We start from the raw sequence: 23,046 nt of genomic DNA on the forward strand, positions 1-23,046 counted from the left end.
AACTGACATCGAGTTCGACTCGCCTCGAGTAACCATGTACACTGAAGCGGAGGCCAAGGAAGCACGAGAAGACGGCGTAGACCTGCTGGAGGAAAGCCGGCTGTTAGCCCTCAGCCGGTCTGCCATCTACCAGCAGGGTTTGCGCTGCTACCACAGCCGGAAGGTCAGGCCAAGATCTTTTCAAGAGGGCGATCTTGTGCTCCGGCTGATCCAGCGAACAGCCGGCCAGCACAAGCTCTCGGCCCCTTGGGAAGGCCCCTTCGTCATCAGCAGAGCTCTAGGCAACGACTCCTACTACCTGATCGACGCACAGAAGCCGAAGGCACGCAAGAGAGACGACTCCGGCAAGGAGTCGGAACGACCATGGAACGCCAACCTCCTTCGAAGATTTTACAGTTGAAATGCAGTATGTATCACGCTAACTTTTGTATTAAGTACGAGACAATAGGCCCCCCGAGGAGGGCTCGGGGAATGCCATCTCTTATCTATGAATGAAAAATATCATGCTTATGACTTTGTCATTTCATTTACTTGTTCCGTCCGGCACCGGGTTCGACTAGTCGGCCCGGGAACTGGCCGACTGGAGTTATATTAGAAGTCCTACCCGCAGTCAGACAAGTAGTGTGCCGGCTCCCAAGCTTTTCTTGCCAAAAGTCGCAGTTCGAAGAACCGGCTGTCCGACTGGCAAGAGTTAAAGGCAGGAACGGGGGCCCACACGAAAAACGGCTAGGGACTAATGGACTAATATAACAAAAGCCGGTTTTTCTCCCACCGCCGAATGGCTACCAGAGTAGCCGGCCGGCCGGTTTCCATTCACTTCACTTCAATCCAAGAAAGCTCAAGTACTTGCCTCCCCAAAGAGGGAAGGCGGCAAAGGAAAAAGCCTAAGGATAAAAAGCATACGCGAATGGAAACCAAACATGCATGTAATAATATTTACATAAAAGACCTCCGAGAGGCCAGCATTCAACATAGTTTGGATACACCCCCAGTGGGTGGAACTGCGAAAACTTAATGAAGATTGTTCAAAAGACAACAAGCAGGAAAAATAAGGGCGGCAGGTCAAGCCGGCGGAGCGACCGACGAGCCGAGCTGGTTGGCGGAGACGGTTGTGCCGGCTGAAGGAGCGACCGGCTGGCGAACCTCGGCTTGGTCACCGCCTCCCGCACAAGGCGCGCTCCCACGCGCCTCGTTGCTGGAGGCACGGTCGGCCTGAGGTCGGCCGGTTGTTCCACCAGCCGGCTCGACGTCTTCGCCGTCCTCCTCCTCGTCATCCTCGCCCTCGTCGCTGGAGGCGATCTCCTCCGCCGAGTCCTCGCCCACCGCCGGGTTCAGCCCGAACCACTCCTCCGGCTGGGCAACACCGTCATCATCGATCTCGGGTGCAAAAACGCTGATGTCGGTGCACTCGGCGATCATGCCCGCTGGGCGATAGCCGGCCTCACCTCTTCCAGCTCCGCGTCGGCCTCCATCCGCCAAGTGCGCAGCTGGTCCAGGCTCAGCCCTGGGTACCAAGCCCGAACGAACTCCAATGACCGCCCGGCTCCGAGGCGGGCCGCTGACGCCTTCCAAGCCTCAAAGCGACCAACTGCGACCTCCAGCCAGTCGGCATTCCGGCTTGGGGTGCGGGGGATCGCCTCGCCGGGCCAGAGGGCGGCCAACACTTGCGCCCCGGCACGTTGGAGCCGGCGAAGCATCCGATGAGCCGGCTGCAACCGCGCCTGGACAGCCAAGAGCTGCTCCTCAAGCGTCCGGTTCGCATCCGGCGCGATGTTGGCCCCCGCCTGACGGCGCGCCTCGCGATGGTCCTCGATGCTTTGGGCGGCAAAGGCGGAGTAGCCGGGGAAGTAGTCTGCACCAAAAAACAAGCAGCAGCTCAAGTTAAGCCAAAGACCCAGGCGGCAAGGAGCAGGAGAGGGGCGAGGAAGGCGGCTTACCGTCGATCAAATCCTCGATCCGGCCGAAGCCTCCATCCAGGGCTCGCCGGGTCTCAGCCCAGCTCGCTGCCTCGGTCTCATACTCTGCCTTCAGGGCGGCTTCGCTATCCTGCGCCGCCTGTAGGGCCGCCTTGTGGCTCTTATCCTGGTCGGCCAGCTTCTTGGCCAGGCGATCACGCTCCTGGACCAAGGCAGCGTACTCGGCATCCTTGGTATGAAGGGCGGCTTTCGCTTCGCCGAGCTCCTTCCTCAAGTCAGCGATGGCCCCTGAAGACAAAGAAAAAGAAAAACCAATAAGAAAAGAGTCGTCAAGAAAGATCCGACCCGACTGCTCAGCAGTCGGCCCAAATCTCGGGGACTACACCCAGTGGGTGCGCTGACGCGCCCCCACAGGAGACAGACAAGATCGAGTACTTACTTCGGCTGTCGGGCAGGTCGTCGGTCCTCCGGCTCAACTCCCGAGCCTGGGAGTTGAAGGCGGAAGCACGGAGGTTGTGATATTCCTGGAAGTTCAGACAAGAGACAAAAATAAGGTAGCCGTCAAGAAAGATCCGACCCGACTGCCCAGCAGTCGGCCCGAATCTCGGGGACTACACCCAGTGGGTGCGCTGACACGCCCCCACGGAAGAAATTAAGAGAGCAAAGCGGCCAAGAATGAAGGACTCACCCGGATGGTGGCTCGCGTCGATAGGAACTCCTGGGTGAACTGTTGCAGCAGGGCGGCCTGAGCTTGCAGCCGGCTCCGGACCCCTTGAGCCGCCACATTCAGCTCGCCAGTCCCCCCGCTGGGAGTCCACTCGGACGTGGCGGTGCTGGCTGCCTCCAGATCTTCAGCCGACTGGCCTGCGCCCGCGACTCGGCGCAACTCCAGCGGAGCGGCGCCTCCCCCTGCGCGCCAGCCCGTCGCCGGCTGCACCTCGAGGCCGGCTCTGTTCCCCGGCTCGTCCCCGGTCGGCCCCTCTGGCGCCGCTGACGATTGGCCGCCTTGGCCCGCTCCGGTTGGCGCTGCTGGCGGCGCTTTCCTCGCAAAGGCCACGGGGTCCTCCCCCCTCTCCATCAGCGGCGGGTCTTGGACGATCTCCTCCGCCAAGGGCAATGGGGTGTCGGGGGCCACGGCTCGGAGGGGAATGGCAAGCAGCGGAGGCTGGTTGCGTGAACCCTCCGCCTCTGTCTCCGCGGTCGCCGCCTCCATCTGGGCCTTGGCTGCCACGTCGGCCTGCTCCCTCGCCGCCTGGGCGGCCGCTTTCTCCGCTGCCTCGCGCTCCTCCCGCGCTTCACGGGCGTTCCGCTCTGTGGCCTCCCTGAGGTCGGCGCGGGGGTCCACGCGGCGGGAGCTTGAAGAACCTCCAGCCGGCCCAACTACGGAGCCGCCCGGACCACGCTCAAGGGAAAGCGGCGCCCTGTCCAGCAAGCAGAAGAAATTAAGAAGAATGCTCGAACAAGAAGAGAATGATGTAGAGCATGTGACAAGGCATTGACAACTTACGCTGAGACCGCCTGAGGCTGCTTCACCGCCTTGCGGAAGCGGGCCGCTTTCGCAGCCGCCTCGTCTCGCTTGGTTGCCGCGGTGGAGGCTTTGGACTTCTTCAGCCGACTGCCGAAGAGGCCTGAAGCGGCCCGGCGCTTCTGTGCACCGCCGCCGGCAGCCGGCGCGATGGACGAGCCCGCGCCCTGATGGTCGGCCGCCAGCTGGCGACGCGGGGCGACTTCGGTTTCGAAATCATCTGGCCGGTCCTCGAAGCTGGCGGTGAGCCTTGTGCCCCCGGGTTCGGCGTCGTACCCCACGACGGCGTCTTCCATGGCGGCCGCCCCCAAGTCCGGGTCGTCGACGTCGTCCGTCGTGCGGTCGGGGGCATACTGGCGTTCTATCCCCGCTGCCCCGGTCGTCGGCAGGAGAAGAGGGTTCTGCTAAGAATAACCGACTGATCAGGAGCCGGCCATCATAAAGCCGGCCACCAACAAGAAGAAGAAAAGGAAAAGTTACCACGGGCGGAGGGTTGGCGCGAGAGTACAGCGCCTTGCCGTATCGCCAGTCCTCGGCGAGCTTGCAATTGGAGATGTAGTTTACCATGTACGATACCTCCGCATGAGGCATCTCCCTGGTGCTCAGCCGGCATGGGTCGAACCGGCCGCTCATCTGGCATATCATGTGGGGCCGGCTTTGGAGAGGAGATATCCGGTGCTCCACGAAGGCGGCCACCAAGTCAGGCCCGCTCAGACCTTCCGACTGGATCATCACCCGAAGCCGGGAGACGGCGGCATTCCCGGCCTGAGACAGTGACCGGGACCGGAAACTCCATGAGGGCTGCCTCCCAGCCGGCGGGCCGGCTACGTAAGCCGGCAGGTTGACGTGGTCTCCTTGCTCGGCGACGTTCTTCACGTAGAAGTATGACTTCTGCCAGATCTTCACCGACTGGATCAGGGGGATGGGCGGGAACGGGTTGTTCTCGCCCGCCCTCCTCATGGCGATGAAGGCCCCGCAAGGGGCGGGCACGCCGGCAACGACGGTGCTGAGTTTGCTCTGGAAGAACTCCCCCCAGAGCTCCAGCGTGGGGAGCAGCCCCAAGAAGCCTTCGCAGAGGGAGACGAAGGCCGACAGCAGCATCACCGCATTGGGCGTGAGGTGATGCGGCTGAAGGTTGTAGAACTCGAGGAAGGAGCGTATAAATCCGCTCGCCGGAAGGCCGAAGCCGCGTAGGAAGTGCGAGCGGAAGACGACCCGCTCGCCCTCCTACAGTGCCGGCGAGATCTCCGTCTCCGGCGCCAGGCGGACCCGCACGAGGTTGGCATCGGGCAGGCACTGAGTCTGGTGGAGGAACGCAACATGGTCCTCATGGACGTTGCAGCCGTCCCATGAGCTCGACAGCGCCATGGGAGCAAGACGATGTGGCGGCTCGGCGGCGCTGAGACGGGAGGTTGCGGCGGCAATGAGAGGAAAAGAGGAGGACGAGAAGGGGCGGAGCGAGAGAGAGCGTGCGAACCTCTGTCGCTCCCCCTCTTCCCCCTACTTATAGGCTCGCGTGGCGGAACCGAGGAGGCGCGGCGTGGGGAAGCGTGGGGATCGATCGTGCCCACTCCCCCACGTCCCGCGATTACTGCGCCATGATGGCGGAATAAAACCGCCGCGGGAAGGCGAGTGGTCCATGTGGGCCACAGAAGATCCGCGCTCGGACCGAGGCCTGCGAGTGGAGGGCCCGGGCCTGCGGCGACGTCCCGTCGCGCGCGTGCGTTGGCAGGATTTCCTCGCCGCGTGGTCCGCGTTCCCGCCTACGAGAACCGGAGCTCTCTGAAGTCGGCGTGCACAAGCAAAGCCGGCTCTTCAGGATAGGAAGCTGACCAAGCTTCTTGTCCCTCTGTCCGCCTCGATGCTCGATCAGCTTCGGGGACTACTGTCGGAGTAAATAGCCATGGGTAGCCTAGCCGGCTTCCCCTGACCCTTCTGAAAAAATTACGAGCCTGTCCGGCTCTCAGGAATCCAAGACGTGGGGCCGCCTTCCCCTTGCTGGCTGTCACCCAGGCCAGCTCGAAGAAGGCGGCCCGACTTTACCGCTCATGAAGAAAACCATGGGAGGCCGACTCGAAGAAGCCGGCTCCAAGATGCCGACTCCAAGAAGCCGGCCATGAGGAGGCCGACTCCAAGAAGCCGGCTCCCATAAAGCGGTCGAGACCGTACCCTCAAAGTTTGCATCCACCTAGCGGCGATGAGACGGGGCGTGGCTACAGTAAAGCCTGCCACCCCCGAATCCCGGAGCACGCCTGGCACAGTGCGCCGTACGGAGTGGCCATGACCCGTCCGGCGCGGCACTGTTGCCATGTTGACCCTGATGTCATCCACGACGGGCTACCAGTACGGCCCACGGGCGGTGGGCCCCTTCGGGCAGAGAGACACCCGAAGGCGGCCTGGCCTCCCCCAGTCGGCCTGAGACGGGGCCAGCTCCCCGCAGCCGGCTCACTTCCCCCCTCGAAGAAGACGCCCGATTAAGGAGACAAGACACGGTAAGGCTACGGTAATCGCCCGCCGGACGGCGGCACTGTAGCCACGCTTACCTCGACGAAGCCCTCGTCATCAGGATGAGGCAACAGTAACCAGCCATCGACAAGACCCTTGGCAGTGGGGCCTGCCTGTTGCCAAGGAGTTGGTAGCCGGCGGGACCCACCAGCCGGCGGGCCCCAGCAGTCGGCGCAGAAGCCGGCGAGCGCGGTCACAGACGGCTGGGCCCTGCGCCCAGTCGGATTACCATTGTACCCCCGGGGGGTAGGCCTATATAAACCCCCCGGGGCACCCATGCAAAGGGTTCGACCCTCAGCTAGATCTAGACACACACAGGGAGGGGAAGCAAGCCAGCCGTGCCCTTCTTCCTCCTCCCACCGAACAGCTCAAGGAGCATTGTGTAGCTACTTGTTCATCAAGTGATCATGCGGAGACCCCGCAGAGCAGCAGTAGGGGTGTTATCTCCACGGAGAGCCCCGAAGCTGGGTAAGATTCGCCGGCGTGCATGTCTTCGCCTCCTCCTGTTTCCAGGCACCGGCGACGTCTTACTGGCTCCCACAATGATAAGCCACCCGTTGGCATATGTCGCACCTACCACCCGACATTCCACGTTCCCACGCACGGCTGGATTGTCGGGTGGTCGTTCCCACTTCTCCGGGTTTCGGGTGAAGGACTTAATGTTTGTCTCTATATCTTCTGCTGACTAGGACGTAGAGAAGATATTCGACAGTTTCAATCGAATGCATATGATTTGGATAGATTGAGTTTGAGATAGAAAGCATAGAGAGATTAGGGTCCGATCACATTCACTTAGTTCAAAAGATTCAACAAGGAAGACGTAGCTATAAGTGAATGCTGTAGAGGATAGAACACTAGTATGTATATATCAGAAGATAATCAAGTCAACATAGTGAAGATAATCATGAAGACAAGTTGAAAATGAAGACAAACAAAATGTGAAGACATAGCACATGTAACGCCATGGGTAAAACACTTCAAACAGAAGAATTTGGTGGTGGCGTTACCCACCGTATAGGAAGTATTAGACCCAGACACGGCGCACAATTATCGTGGCGTTCCGAAGTCAAATTCCATGTTAATGTATTCACACTTAGAATGTAAGTCTTCATTGATTGAAGATATACTTTACTTCGTGTGTTGCACATCTAAGTCATCAACGTGCATAAGTGTTAGGATGTGTGCCTGATCACAGGACATTTGAGGATTCCAAGATATTTAGCTCACACCGTAACTTGCAAAACCTCTTCTCATCCAAGGGCTTGGTGAAGATATCTGCCAATTGCTCTTCAGTGTTGACATGTATGATATCAATATCTTCCTTCACAACATGATCTCTGAGAAAGTGATGACGAATTTCAATGTGCTTTGTCTTCGAGTGCTGAACTAGGTTGTTGGCAATCTTGATGGCGCTTTCGTTGTCGCAGTAGAGTGGTACTTGCTTCAGGTGAATGCCATAGTCTTTGAGTGTTTGCTTCATCCATAGAAGCTGAGCGCAGCAAGATCCAGCAGCAATGTATTCAGATTCAGCAGTGGAGAGAGATACACAGTTCTGCTTCTTTGAAGACCAAAATACAAGTGATCATCCCAGAAAATGACATGTGCCTGATGTAGATTTGCGATCCACCTTGTCACCAGCATAATCGGCATCCGAGAATCCAACTAGATCAAACTCTGAGCCCTTTGGATACCATAATCCTAGTGTTGGGGTGTGAGCCAAATATCTGAGAATTTGCTTCACAGCTAAGTGATGTGATTCCTTTGGTGCCGCTTGGAACCGGGCACACATGCAAACACTAAGCATGATATCTGGCCTAGATGCACATAAATAAAGTAAGGAACCAATCATGGAGCGGTATACCTTTTGATCGAACTCTTTACCATTGTCGTCGGGACCCAGATGATGTTTGGCTGGCATTGGCGTCGTGTAGCCTTTGCAATCTTGCATTCCAAATTTCTTCAGGCAATCTTTGAGGTATTTCTCTTGAGATATAAAGATGTCGTTGCGTTGCTGACGTATTTGAAGACCAAGGAAGAACTTCAGCTCACCCATCATGGACATCTGATATTGCTCTTGCATCATATATCCAAACTCGTCAGTGTATTTCTGATTGGTGCAGCCGAAGATAATGTCATCCACATATATTTGGCACACAAATAGTTCACCATCATATGTCTTCGTGAAGAGAGTGGGGTCGAGGGAACTAGGTTTGAAGCCTTTGCTCTTCAGGAAGTCTTTGAGTGTGTCATACCAAGCCCTAGGGGCTTGTTTGAGGCCATACAGTGCCTTGTTGAGCTTGTACACCATATCAGGATGTTTTGGATCTTCAAAGCCAGGCGGTTGTGCAACATACACTTCTTCGTCAATCTTGCCATTGAGAAAAGCGCTCTTCACATCCATTTGATGCAGAAGAATGTTATGATGATTTGCATAGGCCAGCAGTATGCGTATGGCTTCAAGTCTAGCCACAGGAGCAAATGTCTCATCGAAGTCAATCCCTTCAACTTGAGTATATCCTTGAGCAACGAGACGAGCTTTGTTTCTGACAACTTGACCATGCTCATCTTGCTTGTTGCGATATATCCATTTGGTGCCTATTATATTGTGCTTGCGAGGATCAGGATGCTTAACCAGTTCCCATACATTATTCAGCTCAAACTGTTGAAGCTCTTCTTGCATAGCTTGAATCCATTCAGGTTCCATGAAGGCTTCATCAACTTTCTTGGGTTCAGATATTGAGACAAATGCAAAGTGCCCACAGAAATTTGCTAGCTGTGTTGCCCTTGAACGAGTGAGTGGACCTGGTGCATTGACGCTATCAATTATTCTCTCAATCTGTACTTCATTTGCAACACGAGGATGTACAAGACAAAGATTTTGCTCTTGCTGATCATTGTCATCGTTAGAAGGATTGTCTTCAGGCTGAGCATTGTCTTTAGGTTGATCAGGTGCGGAGATGATAAGTTCCTCTTCAGGCTGAGCTTCAGAAGGTATGATTTCTCCAGTTCCCATAAGTTTGATTGATTCATTGGATGGAACTTCATCTAGCACATTTGGCAGGTGCTCTCTTTGTGAGCCGTTAGTCTCATTGAACCGCACATCCACAGTTTCAACCACTTTATAGTGAAAGAGGTTGAAGACTCTGTAGGAGTGTGAATCCTTTCCATATCCAAGCATAAAACCTTCATGTGCTTTTGGTGCAAATTTTGAAGTGTGATGTGGATCCTTAATCCAGCACCTGGCACTAAATACTCTGAAGTAACTGACATTTGGCTTCTTGGCAGTAAGGAGCTCATAGGATGTCTTGTTCAGAAGCTTGTGAAGATAAACACGGTTGATGATATGGCATGCAGTATCAATGGCTTCAGGCCAGAATTTTCTTGGAGTCTTGTATTCATCAAGCATCGTCCGAGCCATCTCAATAAGTGTTATGTTCTTGCGTTCGACGACGCCATTCTGCTATGGCGTGTACGGAGCGGAGAATTCATGTGTGATGCCTAAAGTATCAAGATATGTATCTAGGCCAGTGTTCTTGAATTCAGTGCCATTGTCACTTTAGGTGTGCTTTATCTTGATGCCATAGTTGTTCATTGCTCGATTGGCGAAGCGTCTGAAGACATCCTGCACTTCAGTCTTGTAGAGGATTATATGCACCCAAGTATATCTTGAATAATCATGAACAATGACAAAGCCATAGAGAAAAGCAGTAGTAGTAAGAGTTGAGTAATGAGTGGGACTGAAAAGATCCATGTGGAGCAGTTCGAAGGGTTGAGTCGTTGTCATGATTGTCTTCGAGAGAAGCTTGGCCCTCGTCATCTTTCCTGCTTCACAGGCACCGCATAAGTGATCCTTCTTGAACTTGACGCCCTCGATGCCTATGACATGCTTCTTTCTTGCAAGAGTGTGCAAGTTCCTCATGCCAGCATGCCTAGCCTCCGATGCCAGAGCCAGCATTCTGAAGCTTTTGCTAGAAGACATACGGCAAGCTGTGGTCCTGCTGAGAAATCTACCACGTACAAATCATCTTTCCGATACCCTTCAAACACTAGAGACTTGTCAGATTCCATTAAAACAAGGCAACGATATTTTCCAAACATCACAATCATGTTTAAATCGCAAAGCATTGAGACAGACATTAAGTTGAAACCAAGGGATTCAACAAGCATGACTTTATCCATGTGTTGATCCTTTGAGATTGCAACTCTACCTAGACCCAATAACTTACTTTTACCAATGTCAGCAAATGTGATGTGACTTTTGTCAGATGGACGTAAGGTTGAGTCCATAAGAAGGCTTCGCTTGCCAGTCATGTGATTGGTACACCCACTATCAATAATCCATTCTGAAGCAGCTGGTGTCGTACCCTACAATGCAGTTAGGGGGATAGGCTTCACGAAGAGAATTGTGAAGCAAAAACATTTGACGAGCCAGTGGATTATGAAAGCTTAGATCGAGATTAGGACTGATAGGGAAAGTAGCAAGTGACTCAGGAACAAAGTACATAATAAGACCATTTGGGCATTTGATCTTGCGCCCTACAAGATGTTTAAGGTCCCCAGCAATAGCTTCAGAGGATTTTGGTTTTCGGCTGGAGACCTTTTCCTGCAAAAGAGAGTCAAGCTTTCTTAGCCACCCACATCTTCAAGGGTGGCTTCGAAGCAATGAGTCTAGTGCAGCATCTGAGAACTTTGGCTTTGGATCCCTAGCAAAAAGTCTTGCAGGTGGACAATAGTGTTCGAAATATGCCCTAGAGGCAATAATAAAAGCATTATTATTATATTTCCTTGTTCATGATAATTGTCTTTATTCATGCTATAATTGTGTTATCCGGAAATCGTAATACATGTGTGAATAATAGACACCAACATGTCCCTAGTAAGCCTCTAGTTGACTAGCTCGTTGATCAACAGATAGTCATGGTTTCCTGACTATGGACATTGGATGTCATTGATAACGAGATCACATCATTAGGAGAATGATGTGATGGACAAGACCCAATCCTAAACATAGCACAAGATCGTATAGTTCGTTTGCTAAAGTTTTCCAATGTCAAGTATCTTTTCCTTAGACCATGAGATCGTGTAACTCCCGGATACCGTAGGAGTGCTTTGGGTGTGCCAAACGTCACAACGTAACTGGGTGACTATAAAGGTATGCTACGGGTATCTCCGAAAGTGTCTGTTGGGTTGACACAGATCAAGACTGGGATTTGTCACTCCGTATGACGGAGAGGTATCACTGGGCCCACTCGGTAATGCATCATCATGATGAGCTCAAAGTGACCAAGTGTCTGGTCACGGGATCATGCATTACGGTACGAGTAAAGTGACTTGCCGGTAACGATATTGAACCAGGTATTGGGATACCGACGATCGGATCTCGGGCAAGTAACATACCGATTGACGAAGGGAATTATATGCGGGATTGATTGAATCCTCGACATCGTGGTTCATCCGATGAGATCATCGAGGAGCATGTGGGAGCCAACATGGGTATCCAGATCCTGCTGTTGGTTATTGACCGGAGAGCGATCTCGGTCATGTCTACATGTCTCCCGAACCCGTAGGGTCTACACACTTAAGGTTCGGTGACGCTAGGGTTGTAGGGATATGTATATGCAGTAACCCGAATGTTGTTCGGAGTCCCGGATGAGATCCCGGACGTCACGAGGAGTTCCGGAATGGTCCGGAGGTAAAGAATTATATATAGGAAGTGCTATTTCGGGCATCGGGACAAGTTTCGGGGTCACCGATATTGTACCGGGACCACCGGAAGGGTCCCGGGGGTCCACCGGGTGGGGCCACCTGCCCCCGGGGGCCACATGGGCTGTAGGGGGTGCGCCTTGGCCTATATGGGCCAAGGGCACTAGCCCCAAGAAGCCCATGCACCTAGGGTTCAAGAAGGGAAGAGTCCCAAAGGGGGAAGGCACCTCCTAGGTGCCTTGGGGAGGAGGGATTCCTCCCCTTGGCCGCACCCCCCTAGGATATTGGATCTCCTAGGGCTGGCGCCCCCCCTTGGACTCCCTATATATAGTGGGGAAGGAGGGCCTCTCATGACAAATCTTTGGTGCCTCCCTCTCCCTCTCCAACACATCCTCCTCCTCCATAGTGCTTGGCGTAGCCCTGTCGGAGTACTGCAGCTCCACCACCACCATGCCGTCGTGCTGCTGCTGGAGTCATCTTCATCAACCTCTCCTTCCCTCTTGCTGGATCAAGAAGAAGGAGACGTCACGCTGACCGTACGTGTGTTGAACACGGAGGTGCCGTCCGTTCGGCGCTAGAATCTCCGGTGATTTGGATCACGTCGAGTACGCCTTCCTCATCCCTGTTCTTTGAACGCATCCGCGCGTGATCTACAAAGGTATGTAGATGCAATCCAATCACTCGTTGCTAGATGAACTCATAGATGGATCTTGGTGAAACTGTAGGAAAATTTTTGTTTTCTGCAACATTCCCATCAGTGGCATCTTGAGCTAGGTCTATGCGTAGTTCTCTTGCACGAGTAGAACACAATTTGTTGTGGGCGTTGATGTTGTCAACTTTCTTGCCGCTACTAGTCTTATCTTGCTTCAACGGTATTGTGGGATGAAGCGGTCCGGACCAACCTTACACGTACGCTTACGTGAGACCGGTTCCACCGACTAACATGCACAAGTTGCATAAGGTGGCTGGTGGGTGTCTGTCTCTCCCACTTTAGTTGGAGCGGATTCGATGAAAAGGGTCCTTATGAAGGGTAAATAGAAGTTGACAAATCACGTTGTGGCTTTCATGTAGGTAAGAAAACGTTCTTGCTAGAACCCTACTTCAGCCACGTAAAACTTGCAACAACAATTAGAGGACGTCTAACTTGTTTTTGCAGCAAGTGCTTTGTGATATGATATGGCCAAAGTTGTGATGAATGATGAATGATCTATATGTAATGTATGAGATGTTCATGCTATTGTAATAGGAATCACGACTTGCATGTCGATGAGTATGACAACCGGCAGGAGCCATAGGAGTTGTCTTTATTTTTTGTATGACCTGCGTGTCATTAAGAAACGACATGTAAATTACTTTACTTTATTGCTAAACGCGTTAGCCATAGTAGTAGAAGTAATAGTTGGCGAGCAACTTCATGGAGACACAATGATGGAGATCATGATGATGGAGATCATGGTGTCATGCCGGTGACAAGATGATCATGGAGCCCCAAGATGGAGATCAAAGGAGCTATGTGATATTGGCCATATCATGTCACTATTATTATTTGATTGCATGTGATGTTTATCATGTTTTTCATCTTGTTTGCTTAGAACGACGGTAGTAAATAAGATGATCCCTCATAATAATTTCAAGAAAGTGTCCCCCTAATTGTGCACCGTTGCGACAGTTCGTTGTTTCGAAGCACCACGTGATGATCGGGTGTGATAGATTCTAACGTTCACATACAACGGGTGTAAGACAGATTTACACAGGCAAAACACTTAGGTTGACTTGACGAGCCTAGCATGTACAGACATGGCCTCGGAACACAGAAGACCGAAAGGTCGAGCATGAGTCATATAGAAGATACAATCAACATGAAGATGTTCACCGACGTTGACTAGTCCGTCTCACGTGATGATCGGACACGGCCTAGTTAACTCGGATCATGTTATACTTAGATTACAGGAGGGATGTCTATCTAAGTCGGAGTTCATTGAATAATTTGATTAGATGAACTTAATTATCATGAACTTAGTCTAAAAAATTTACAATATGTCTTGTAGACCAAATGGCCAACGTAGTCCTCAACTTCAACGCGTTCCTAGAGAAAACCAAGCTGAAAGACGATGGCAGCAACTACACGGACTGGGTCCGGAACCTGAGGATCATCCTCATAGCTGCCAAGAAAGATTATGCCCTACAAGCACCGCTAGGTGACGCACCTATTCTCCCTGCAGAACAAGACGTTATGAACGCTTGGCAGGCACGTACCGATGACTACTCCCTCGTTCAGTGCGGCATGCTTTACAGCCTAGAGCCGGGGCTCCAAAAGCGTTTTGAAAGACACGGAGCATATGAGATGTTCGAAGAGCTGAAAATGGTTTTCCAAGCTCATGCCCGGGTCGAGAGATATCAAGTCTCCGACAAGTTCTTCAGCTGGAAGATGGAGGAAAACAGTTCTGTCAGTGAGCACATACTCACCATGTCTGGGTTGCATAACCGCTTGACTCAGCTGGGAGTTAATCTCCCGGATGACGCGGTCATTGACAGAATCCTTCAGTCGCTTCCACCGAGCTACAAGAGCTTTGTGATGAACTTCAATATGCAGGGGATGGAAAAGACCATTCTTGAAGTATTTGCAATGCTGAAATCAGCAGAGGTAGAAGTCAAAAAGGAACATCAAGTGTTGATGGTGAATAAACCCACTAAGTTCAAGAAAGGCAAGGGTAAGAAAACCTTCAAGAAAGACGGCAAGGGAGTTGCCGCGCCCGGCAAGCAAGCTGCCGGGAAGAAGCCAAAGAATGGACCCAAGCCCGAGACTGAGTGCTTTTATTGCAAGGAAAGTGGTCACTGGAAGCGGAACTGCCCCAAATACTTAGCGGACAAGAAGGCCGGCAAAACAAAAGGTATATGTGATATACATGTAATTGATGTGTACCTTACCAGTACTCGTAGTAGCTCCTGGGTATTTGATACCGGTGCAGTTGCTCACATTTGTAACTCAAAGCAGGAGCTGCGGAATAAGCGGAGACTGGCGAAGGACGAGGTGACGATGCGCGTCGGGAATGGTTCCAAGGTCGATGTGATCGCCGTCGGCACGCTACCTCTACATTTACCTACGGGATTAGTTTTGAACCTTAATAATTGTTATTTAGTGCCAAGTTTGAGCATGAACATTGTATCAGGATCTCGTTTAATTCGAGATGGCTACTCATTTAAATCCGAGAATAATGGTTGTTCTATTTATATGAGAGATATGTTTTATGGTCATGCTCCGATGGTGAATGGTTTATTCTTAATGAATCTCGAGCGTAATGCTACACATATTCATAGTGTGAATACCAAAAGATGTAAGATTGATAATGATAGTCCCACATACTTGTGGCACTGCCGCCTTGGTCACATAGGTGTCAAACGCATGAAGAAGCTCCATGCTGATGGACTTTTAGAGTCTCTTGATTACGAATCATTTGACACGTGCGAACCATGCCTCATGGGTAAAATGACCAAGACTCCGTTCTCAGGAACAATGGAGCGAGCAACCAACTTATTGGAAATCATACATACTGATGTGTGCAGTCCAATGAGTGTTGAGGCTCGCGGTGGCTATCGTTATGTTCTCACCCTCACTGATGACTTGAGTAGATATGGGTATGTCTACTTAATGAAACACAAGTCTGAGACCTTTGAAAGGTTCAAAGAATTTCAGAGTGAGGTTGAGAATCAACGTGACAGGAAAATCAAGTTCCTGCGATCAGATCATGGAGGAGAATACTTGAGTCACGAGTTTGGCACACACTTAAGAAAATGTGGAATAGTTTCACAACTCACGCCGCCTGGAACACCTCAGCGTAATGGTGTGTCCGAACGTCGTAATCGCACTCTATTAGATATGGTGCGATCTATGATGTCTCTTGCCGATTTACCGCTATCTTTTTGGGGCTATGCTTTAGAGACTGCCGCATTCACTTTAAATAGGGCTCCGTCGAAATCCGTTGAGACGACACCGTATGAATTATGGTTTGGGAAGAAACCTAAGCTGTCGTTTCTAAAAGTTTGGGGATGCGATGCTTATGTCAAGAAACTTCAACCTGAAAAGCTCGAACCCAAGTCGGAAAAATGCGTCTTCATAGGATACCCTAAAGAAACTATTGGGTGTACCTTCTACCTCAGATCCGAAGGCAAGATCTTTGTTGCCAAGAATGGATCCTTTCTAGAGAAAGAGTTTCTCTCGAAAGAAGTAAGTGGGAGGAAAGTAGAACTTGATGAAGTATTACCTCTTGAACCGGAAAATGGCGCAACTCAAGAAAATGTTCCTGAGGTGCCTGCACCGACTAGAGAGGAAGTTAATGATGATGATCAAGATACTTCTGATCAAGCTCCTACTGAAATTCGAAGGTCCACAAGGACACGTTCCGCACCAGAGTGGTACGGCAACCCTGTCTTGGAAATCATGTTGTTAGACAATGGTGAACCTTCGAACTATGAAGAAGCGATGGCAGGCCTGGATTCCGACAAATGGCTAGAAGCCATGAAATCCGAGATAGGATCCATGTATGAAAACGAAGTATGGACTTTGACTGACTTGCCCGTTGAGCGGCGAGCCATAGAAAATAAATGGATCTTTAAGAAGAAGACAGACGCGGATGGTAATGTGACCATCTATAAAGCTCGGCTTGTCGCTAAGGGTTATCGACTAGTTCAAGGGGTTGACTACGATGAGACTTTCTCACCGGTAGCGAAGCTAAAGTCCGTCCGAATCATGTTAGCAATTGCCGCATTCTATGATTATGAAATATGGCAAATGGACGTCAAAACGGCATTCCTTAATGGTTTCCTTAAGGAAGAATTGTATATGATGCGGCCGGAAGGTTTTGTCGATCCTGAGTATGCTGACAAGGTGTGCAAGCTCCAACGCTCGATTTATGGGCTGGTGCAAGCATCTCGGAGTTGGAACATTCGCTTTGATGAGATGATCAAAGCGTTTGGGTTTACGCAGACTTATGGAGAAGCCTGCGTTTACAAGAAAGTGAGTGGGAGCTCTGTAGCATTTCTCATATTATATGTAGATGACATACTTTTGATGGGAAATGATATAGAACTCTTGGATAGCATAAAGGCCTACTTGAATAAGAGTTTTTCAATGAAGGACCTTGGAGAAGCTGCTTATATATTAGGCATCAAGATCTACAGAGATAGATCAAGACGCCTCATAGGTCTTTCACAAAGCACATACCTTGATAAGATATTGAAGAAGTTCAATATGGATCAGTCTAAGAAGGGGTTCTTGCCTGTGTTGCAAGGTGTGAAATTGAGCTCAGCTCAATGTCCGACCACGGCAGAAGATATAGAAGAGATGAGTGGCATCCCCTATGCCTCAGCCATAGGTTCTATTATGTATGCCATGTTGTGTACCAGACCTGATGTAAACCTTGCCATAAGTTTGGTAGGTAGGTACCAAAGTAATCCCGGCAAGGAACACTGGACAGCGGTCAAGAATATCCTGAAGTACCTGAAAAGGACTAAGGAAATGTTTCTCATTTATGGAGGTGACGAAGAGCTCATCGTAAAAGGTTATGTCGACGCTAGCTTCGACACAGATCTGGATGACTCAAAGTCACAAACCGGATACGTGTATATTTTGAATGGTGGGGCAGTAAGCTGGTGCAGTTGCAAGCAGAGCATCGTGGCGGGATCTACATGTGAAGCGGAGTACATGGAAGCCTCGGAGGTAGCACATGAAGCAATTTGGGTGAAGGAGTTCATCACCGACCTAGGAGTCATACCCAATGCGTCCGGGCCGATCAAGCCCTTCTGTGACAACACTGGAGCTATTGCTCTTGCCAAGGAGCCCAGGTTTCACAAGAAGACAAGGCACATCAAGCGTCGCTTCAACTCCATTCGTGAAAATGTTCAAGATGGAGACATAGATATTTGTAAAGTACACACGGACCTGAATCTAGCAGATCCGTTGACTAAACCTTTCCCTAGAGCAAAACATGATCAACACCAGAATTCCATGGGTGTTCGATTCATCACATGTAACTAGATTATTGACTCTAGTGCAAGTGGGAGACTGTTGGAAATATGCCAGGCAATAATAAAAGCATTATTATTATATTTCCTTGTTCATGATAATTGTCTTTATTCATGCTATAATTGTGTTATCCGGAAATCGTAATACATGTGTGAATAATAGACACCAACATGTCCCTAGTAAGCCTCTAGTTGACTAGCTCGTTGATCAACAGATAGTCATGGTTTCCTGACTATGGACATTGGATGTCATTGATAACGAGATCACATCATTAGGAGAATGATGTGATGGACAAGACCCAATCCTAAACATAGCACAAGATCGTATAGTTCGTTTGCTAAAGTTTTCCAATGTCAAGTATCTTTTCCTTAGACCATGAGATCGTGTAACTCCCGGATACCGTAGGAGTGCTTTGGGTGTGCCAAACGTCACAACGTAACTGGGTGACTATAAAGGTATACTACGGGTATCTCCGAAAGTGTCTGTTGGGTTGACACGGATCAAGACTGGGATTTGTCACTCCGTACGACGGAGAGGTATCACTGGGGCCACTCGGTAATGCATCATCATGATGAGCTCAAAGTGACCAAGTGTCTGGTCACGGGATCATGCATTACGGTACGAGTAAAGTGACTTTCCGGTAACGAGATTGAACGAGGTATTGGGATACCGACGATTGGATCTCGGGCAAGTAACATACCGATTGACGAAGGGAATTGTATGCGGGATTGATTGAATCCTCGACATCGTGGTTCATCCGATGAGATCATCGAGGAGCATGTGGGAGCCAACATGGGTATCCAGATCCCGCTGTTGGTTATTGACCGGAGAGCGATCTCGGTCATGTCTACATGTCTCCCGAACCCGTAGGGTCTACACACTTAAAGTTCGGTGACGCTAGGGTTGTAGGGATATGTATATGCAGTAACCCGAATGTTGTTCGGAGTCTCGGATGAGATCCCGGACGTCACGAGGAGTTCCGGAATGGTCCGGAGGTAAAGAATTATATATAGGAAGTGCTATTTCGGGCATCGGGACAAGTTTCGGGGTCACCGGTATTGTACCGGGACCACAGGAAGGGTCCCGGGGGTCCACCGGGTGGGGCCACCTGCCCCGGGGGCCACATGGGCTGTAGGGGGTGCGCCTTGGCCTATATGGGCCAAGGGCACCAGCCCCAAGAAGCCCATGCGCCTAGGGTTCAAGAAGGGAAGAGTCCCAAAGGGGGAAGGCACCTCCTAGGTGCCTTGGGGAGGAGGGATTCCTCCCCTTGGCCGCACCCTCCTAGGATATTGGATCTCCTAGGGCCGGCGCCCCCCCTTGGACTCCCTATATATAGTGGGGAAGGAGGGCCTCTCATGACAGATCTTTGGTGCCTCCCTCTCCAACACATCCTCCTCCTCCATAGTGCTTGGCGTAGCCCTGTCGGAGTACTGCAGCTCCACCACCACCACGCCGTCGTGCTGCTGCTGGAGCCATCTTCATCAACCTCTCCTTCCCTCTTGCTGGATCAAGAAGGAGACGTCACGCTGACTGTACGTGTGTTGAACGCAGAGGTGCCGTCCGTTCGGCGCTAGGATCTCCGGTGATTTGGATCACGTCGAGTACGCCTTCCTCATTCCCGTTCTTTGAATGCTTCCGCGCGTGATCTACAAAGGTATGTAGATGCAATCCAATCACTCGTTGCTAGATGAACTCATAGGTGGATCTTGGTGAAACCGTAGGAAAATTTTTGTTTTCTGCAACGTTCCCATCAAATAGTACTCATATGAATAAGCAGAATAGTTCTTGGTCTTATGAACATGGCGGTTTGATGAAACACGCTCATATTCACAGGCCTGAGTATGGCTTCCCTGCAAAACATTTGCGTTAGTGCGACTCAGGTGAGTCCTATGTCTATATGAAGCCTTTGGACCGTATGAAGCCTGTGGTCTGGAGTTTGTCTTCTTCACCTGTGGTGTCATGATGACATTCACAGGAAGATTCTCCAAACACCTTTTCGGCACCCAGACCTTCTTCATAGGCGGTCCATTCCTGCAGTTAGTACCAATATACCTGGCAAACACTTCACCCTTCTGATTCTTAAACAGTTTATAGTTTGCATCAAAGGATTCATCAATAACAATGGGATTAGCACAAGTGAAGCCAGATAGGGTGGATGGATCCACTGAAGGTCCCTTTGCAGCAACCCATGTGGTTTTGGGGTACTGCTCAGGTTTCCAGTAAGAGCCATCAGCATTCATTTTCCTTTTGAACCCAACACCCTCTTTCCTAGGGTTTCGGTTCAGGATCTGCCTTTTGAGGACATCACATAGTGTCTGATGCCCTTTGAGACTTTTGAACATCCCTATTTCAAGCAATGTCTTCAACCCGGCATTCTCATCAGCAATAGAAGTGGCATCCTCAGCAGAGGGGTTAGTTATCACATCAACAGTAGAAGATATTGCAACAGTAGCAGCAGTAGAACATTCAGCAACAGAAGTAGCGTCATCACGCCCAAGGCATTTAAGACAGGGTGGTTCAAATCCTTCCTGAGCGGGACTGATCTGTTCAGCGCGAAGTGACTCGTTTTCCTTTTGAAGATCTTCATGAGCCGCTCTCAATTTCTCGAGTTCTTGTTTCTTTTGAAAATAATCATAGGAGAGCTTTTCATGAGTTGTTGAGAGCGTTTCATGACGACTTTCAAGTTCCTCATACTTAACATGAAGATTTTTTATGTCTTCAATTAAGGACCGAGATCGAGTCATTTCAGCGTCCAACAGGTCATTGCTTTTGTCTAACAGTTTTTGAATATGTTCCATAGCTTTCTGTTGTTTAGTGGCAAGGGAAGCAAGTTTTGCATAGCTGGGTCCAAATTCATCACCAGATTCATCATCACTGAATTCAGATAGATAGTATTCAGTTACCTTAGCATCTTTTGCCATAAGGCATGATGCAGAAGATGATGATTTTGGTTCGAATGTCACTGCTTTGAGAGGAAGATGATGCTCTTCTGCTGGCACCGCAGCATCGTCGACACTTCCCGCGCCGTCATCTGGAAGCTCCCGTCGCCGATGCAGGCGATCACGCGCTTGTCCATGGCGGCCTGCACGTACCCTAGCAACGCCCCGACGGACCACCCGATGGACCCGTACTGCATCTGGAACTCGTACCTACAGCTCATGTTAATTCAGCAGGCAGTGGAGATGTGTCAGTCAGTCAGATGGAGAACGTGCATGCTTACCCGCAGCCGTCAGGGAGCTTTTGAGCTTCTGGCAGTTGAACCATGAGTCGCCGGCCTCGGCAATCATGGCGCTGTCACCGGTGAACATCTGCTGGATGTGCTTGAACAGCACGTTGACGCGCAGCGGCTCGCCGGGCTCAGTCTCCAGCGGCTGCCCCTGCGGTACAAAGATCCTCTTGTAGTTGTCGAATGCCGTGGTGTTCCTCTTCATGCTCACACGCTTGGCTAGCCCCGACAGGAAGTCCTTCATCATGACGCACCCGAACGTCGGGCCGTTGCCGATGGTGACGCGCTCGGGCTGCACAATCACCGCCTTCTCCTTGTTGAGCAGGAACGAGTACCCCACGGAGCTCTGGTCGTTGAAGATGGGGCGGGCGATGAGGTACGTGTCCGCTGACTCCACCATCTCCACGCAGAAGGACGTGCTGACCGCGCCCCAGTAGGTCCCGATGAACCGCGGCAGCGTCTCCGGCACCAGCCCCTTCGCCGACGGCATCGTCGCCACCGCGTACCCGCTCGCGTCCGCCAGCTCCGCGAACGCCGCGGCCACCTTGGCCACCCGGAGCTTCGGCCCCGCCACCATGACCGGCTTCACTGCCTTGCTGAGGAACTCCACCGTCGCATCCAGCGCCGCCTCGAGTCCCATCTGGCTACTCTGCCTCGGGACGATGCAGTAGGGGATGGGGTTGCCGAAGAAGGTGGGGTGGGAGACGCCATGGAGGTTGCAGGCGACGCTGATGTAGACGGGCTTGCTCTCCCTGAGAGCCGTCGCGATGGCCTTATCGACCTGCTCGTGAGCGTCGTCCAGGTTGTTGATGACGACCTGGTGGCATGTCACGGGCTGGAAGCAGCGGAGCTCCTGGGAGAAGTCGGGGAGGCCGATGGTGTGGTGGAGGATGCGGTTGCTGCCGTGGTCGTTGGAGTTGGGCCCGCCGACGACGCAGATCACGGGAAGGTTCTCGCTGTAGGCGCCGGCGATGGCGTTGAGCATGCTGAGGCCGCCAACGGTGAAGGTGACGGCGCAGGTGCCCACGCCCTTGGCGCGCGCGTACCCGTCGACGGCATAGCCCGCGTTGAGCTCGTTGCAGCAGCTGACGAGGCGCAGGCCGGGCTCGGCGATGAGGTGGTCGAGGAGGGTCAGGTTGAAGTCGCCCGGCACCGCGAACACGTCGCTGACGCCCACCTCCACCAGCCGCCGTGCAAGGTGACTGCCCAGCGTGGCCTCGGCGGAGGGGATCGTGGGCGCCAGTGATGACGTGTGGAAGACCGCGGGGCACGCCACCATGCCGTTTCCTACCGCCTTGGGCCGGTCCACCGATCCGATACCATTGTCCATGATCAAGAAACAAGATTCAAGATGCTACATACGCCGGTACGGTACGCGAGGAGAAGGAAGAGAGTAGGAGTACACCCTCTTGGGATGGTTTGGCCTCTATCTAGCCGTCGTGTTAATTTATAGGACATATCTAGATGTGCATTAGAGCATCTTCAACAGCCGCCCAATACGCGGCGCCCAAAAAACGGATTTACATCGTGCAAGTAGGTTTTTAGGATGCTAGAAGACGTTTGCTCCAACACGCGCTGTAAAATATACTGCGCGCATGAGTCCAGCGGTCCCAATCAAGCGGTCCCGTCTGTAGCAGCACAGAGTTTGCAGCGCGCGCGACTGGACGCACTAAATATGCTGCGCGTGATGTCTTTTTAATGCGCGCGCTGCATTACTTATAGCGCGCACGCTGTGCATTAGTTATAGCGCGCACAAGCTTTTTGTGCGGCTGCTGGAGACTCCAAATTGGATCCGCGTGCGCTAAAAGTAGTTTTTATACCGTGCGTCGCTTACATCGTGCTTCTGTTGGAGATGCTCTTAAAGTATCTCTAACAGCCGCCCTACGCGCGGCACACTAAAAAAGCGTTTGCAGCGCGCCGAACGCCTATTTTTGCGCGGCGCGGAGCGCTGGCTCCAGCGGCCACTGTAAACATACTGTGCGCGCTCTCGCACAAACATATGAACCCCGAACTAATAAAAAAACATATGCATAGATTAAAATAGATAAAAAATGATACATAGATATTTCACAATGCGCACATAGTTCATCATAGCATAGATAGATAAAAACTATGGCGCAACTAGATAAAAACTACGGTGCAACTAGAA

At 51.5% G+C, this 23,046-nt stretch overlaps 1 pseudogene; it reads right to left on the reverse strand.

Annotated features, from left to right (window-relative positions):
- Positions 1–20,630: 20,630 nt before the first annotated feature.
- LOC147987564 (pyruvate decarboxylase 2-like) lies at positions 20,631–22,227 on the reverse strand (annotated as a pseudogene).
- Positions 22,228–23,046: the final 819 nt, after the last annotated feature.

The sequence above is a fragment of the Triticum urartu genome, chromosome 2A (assembly GCF_056163025.1).
Source record: "Triticum urartu cultivar PI428250 chromosome 2A, HENAU_Tu73, whole genome shotgun sequence".
NCBI lineage: Eukaryota > Viridiplantae > Streptophyta > Magnoliopsida > Poales > Poaceae > Triticum > Triticum urartu.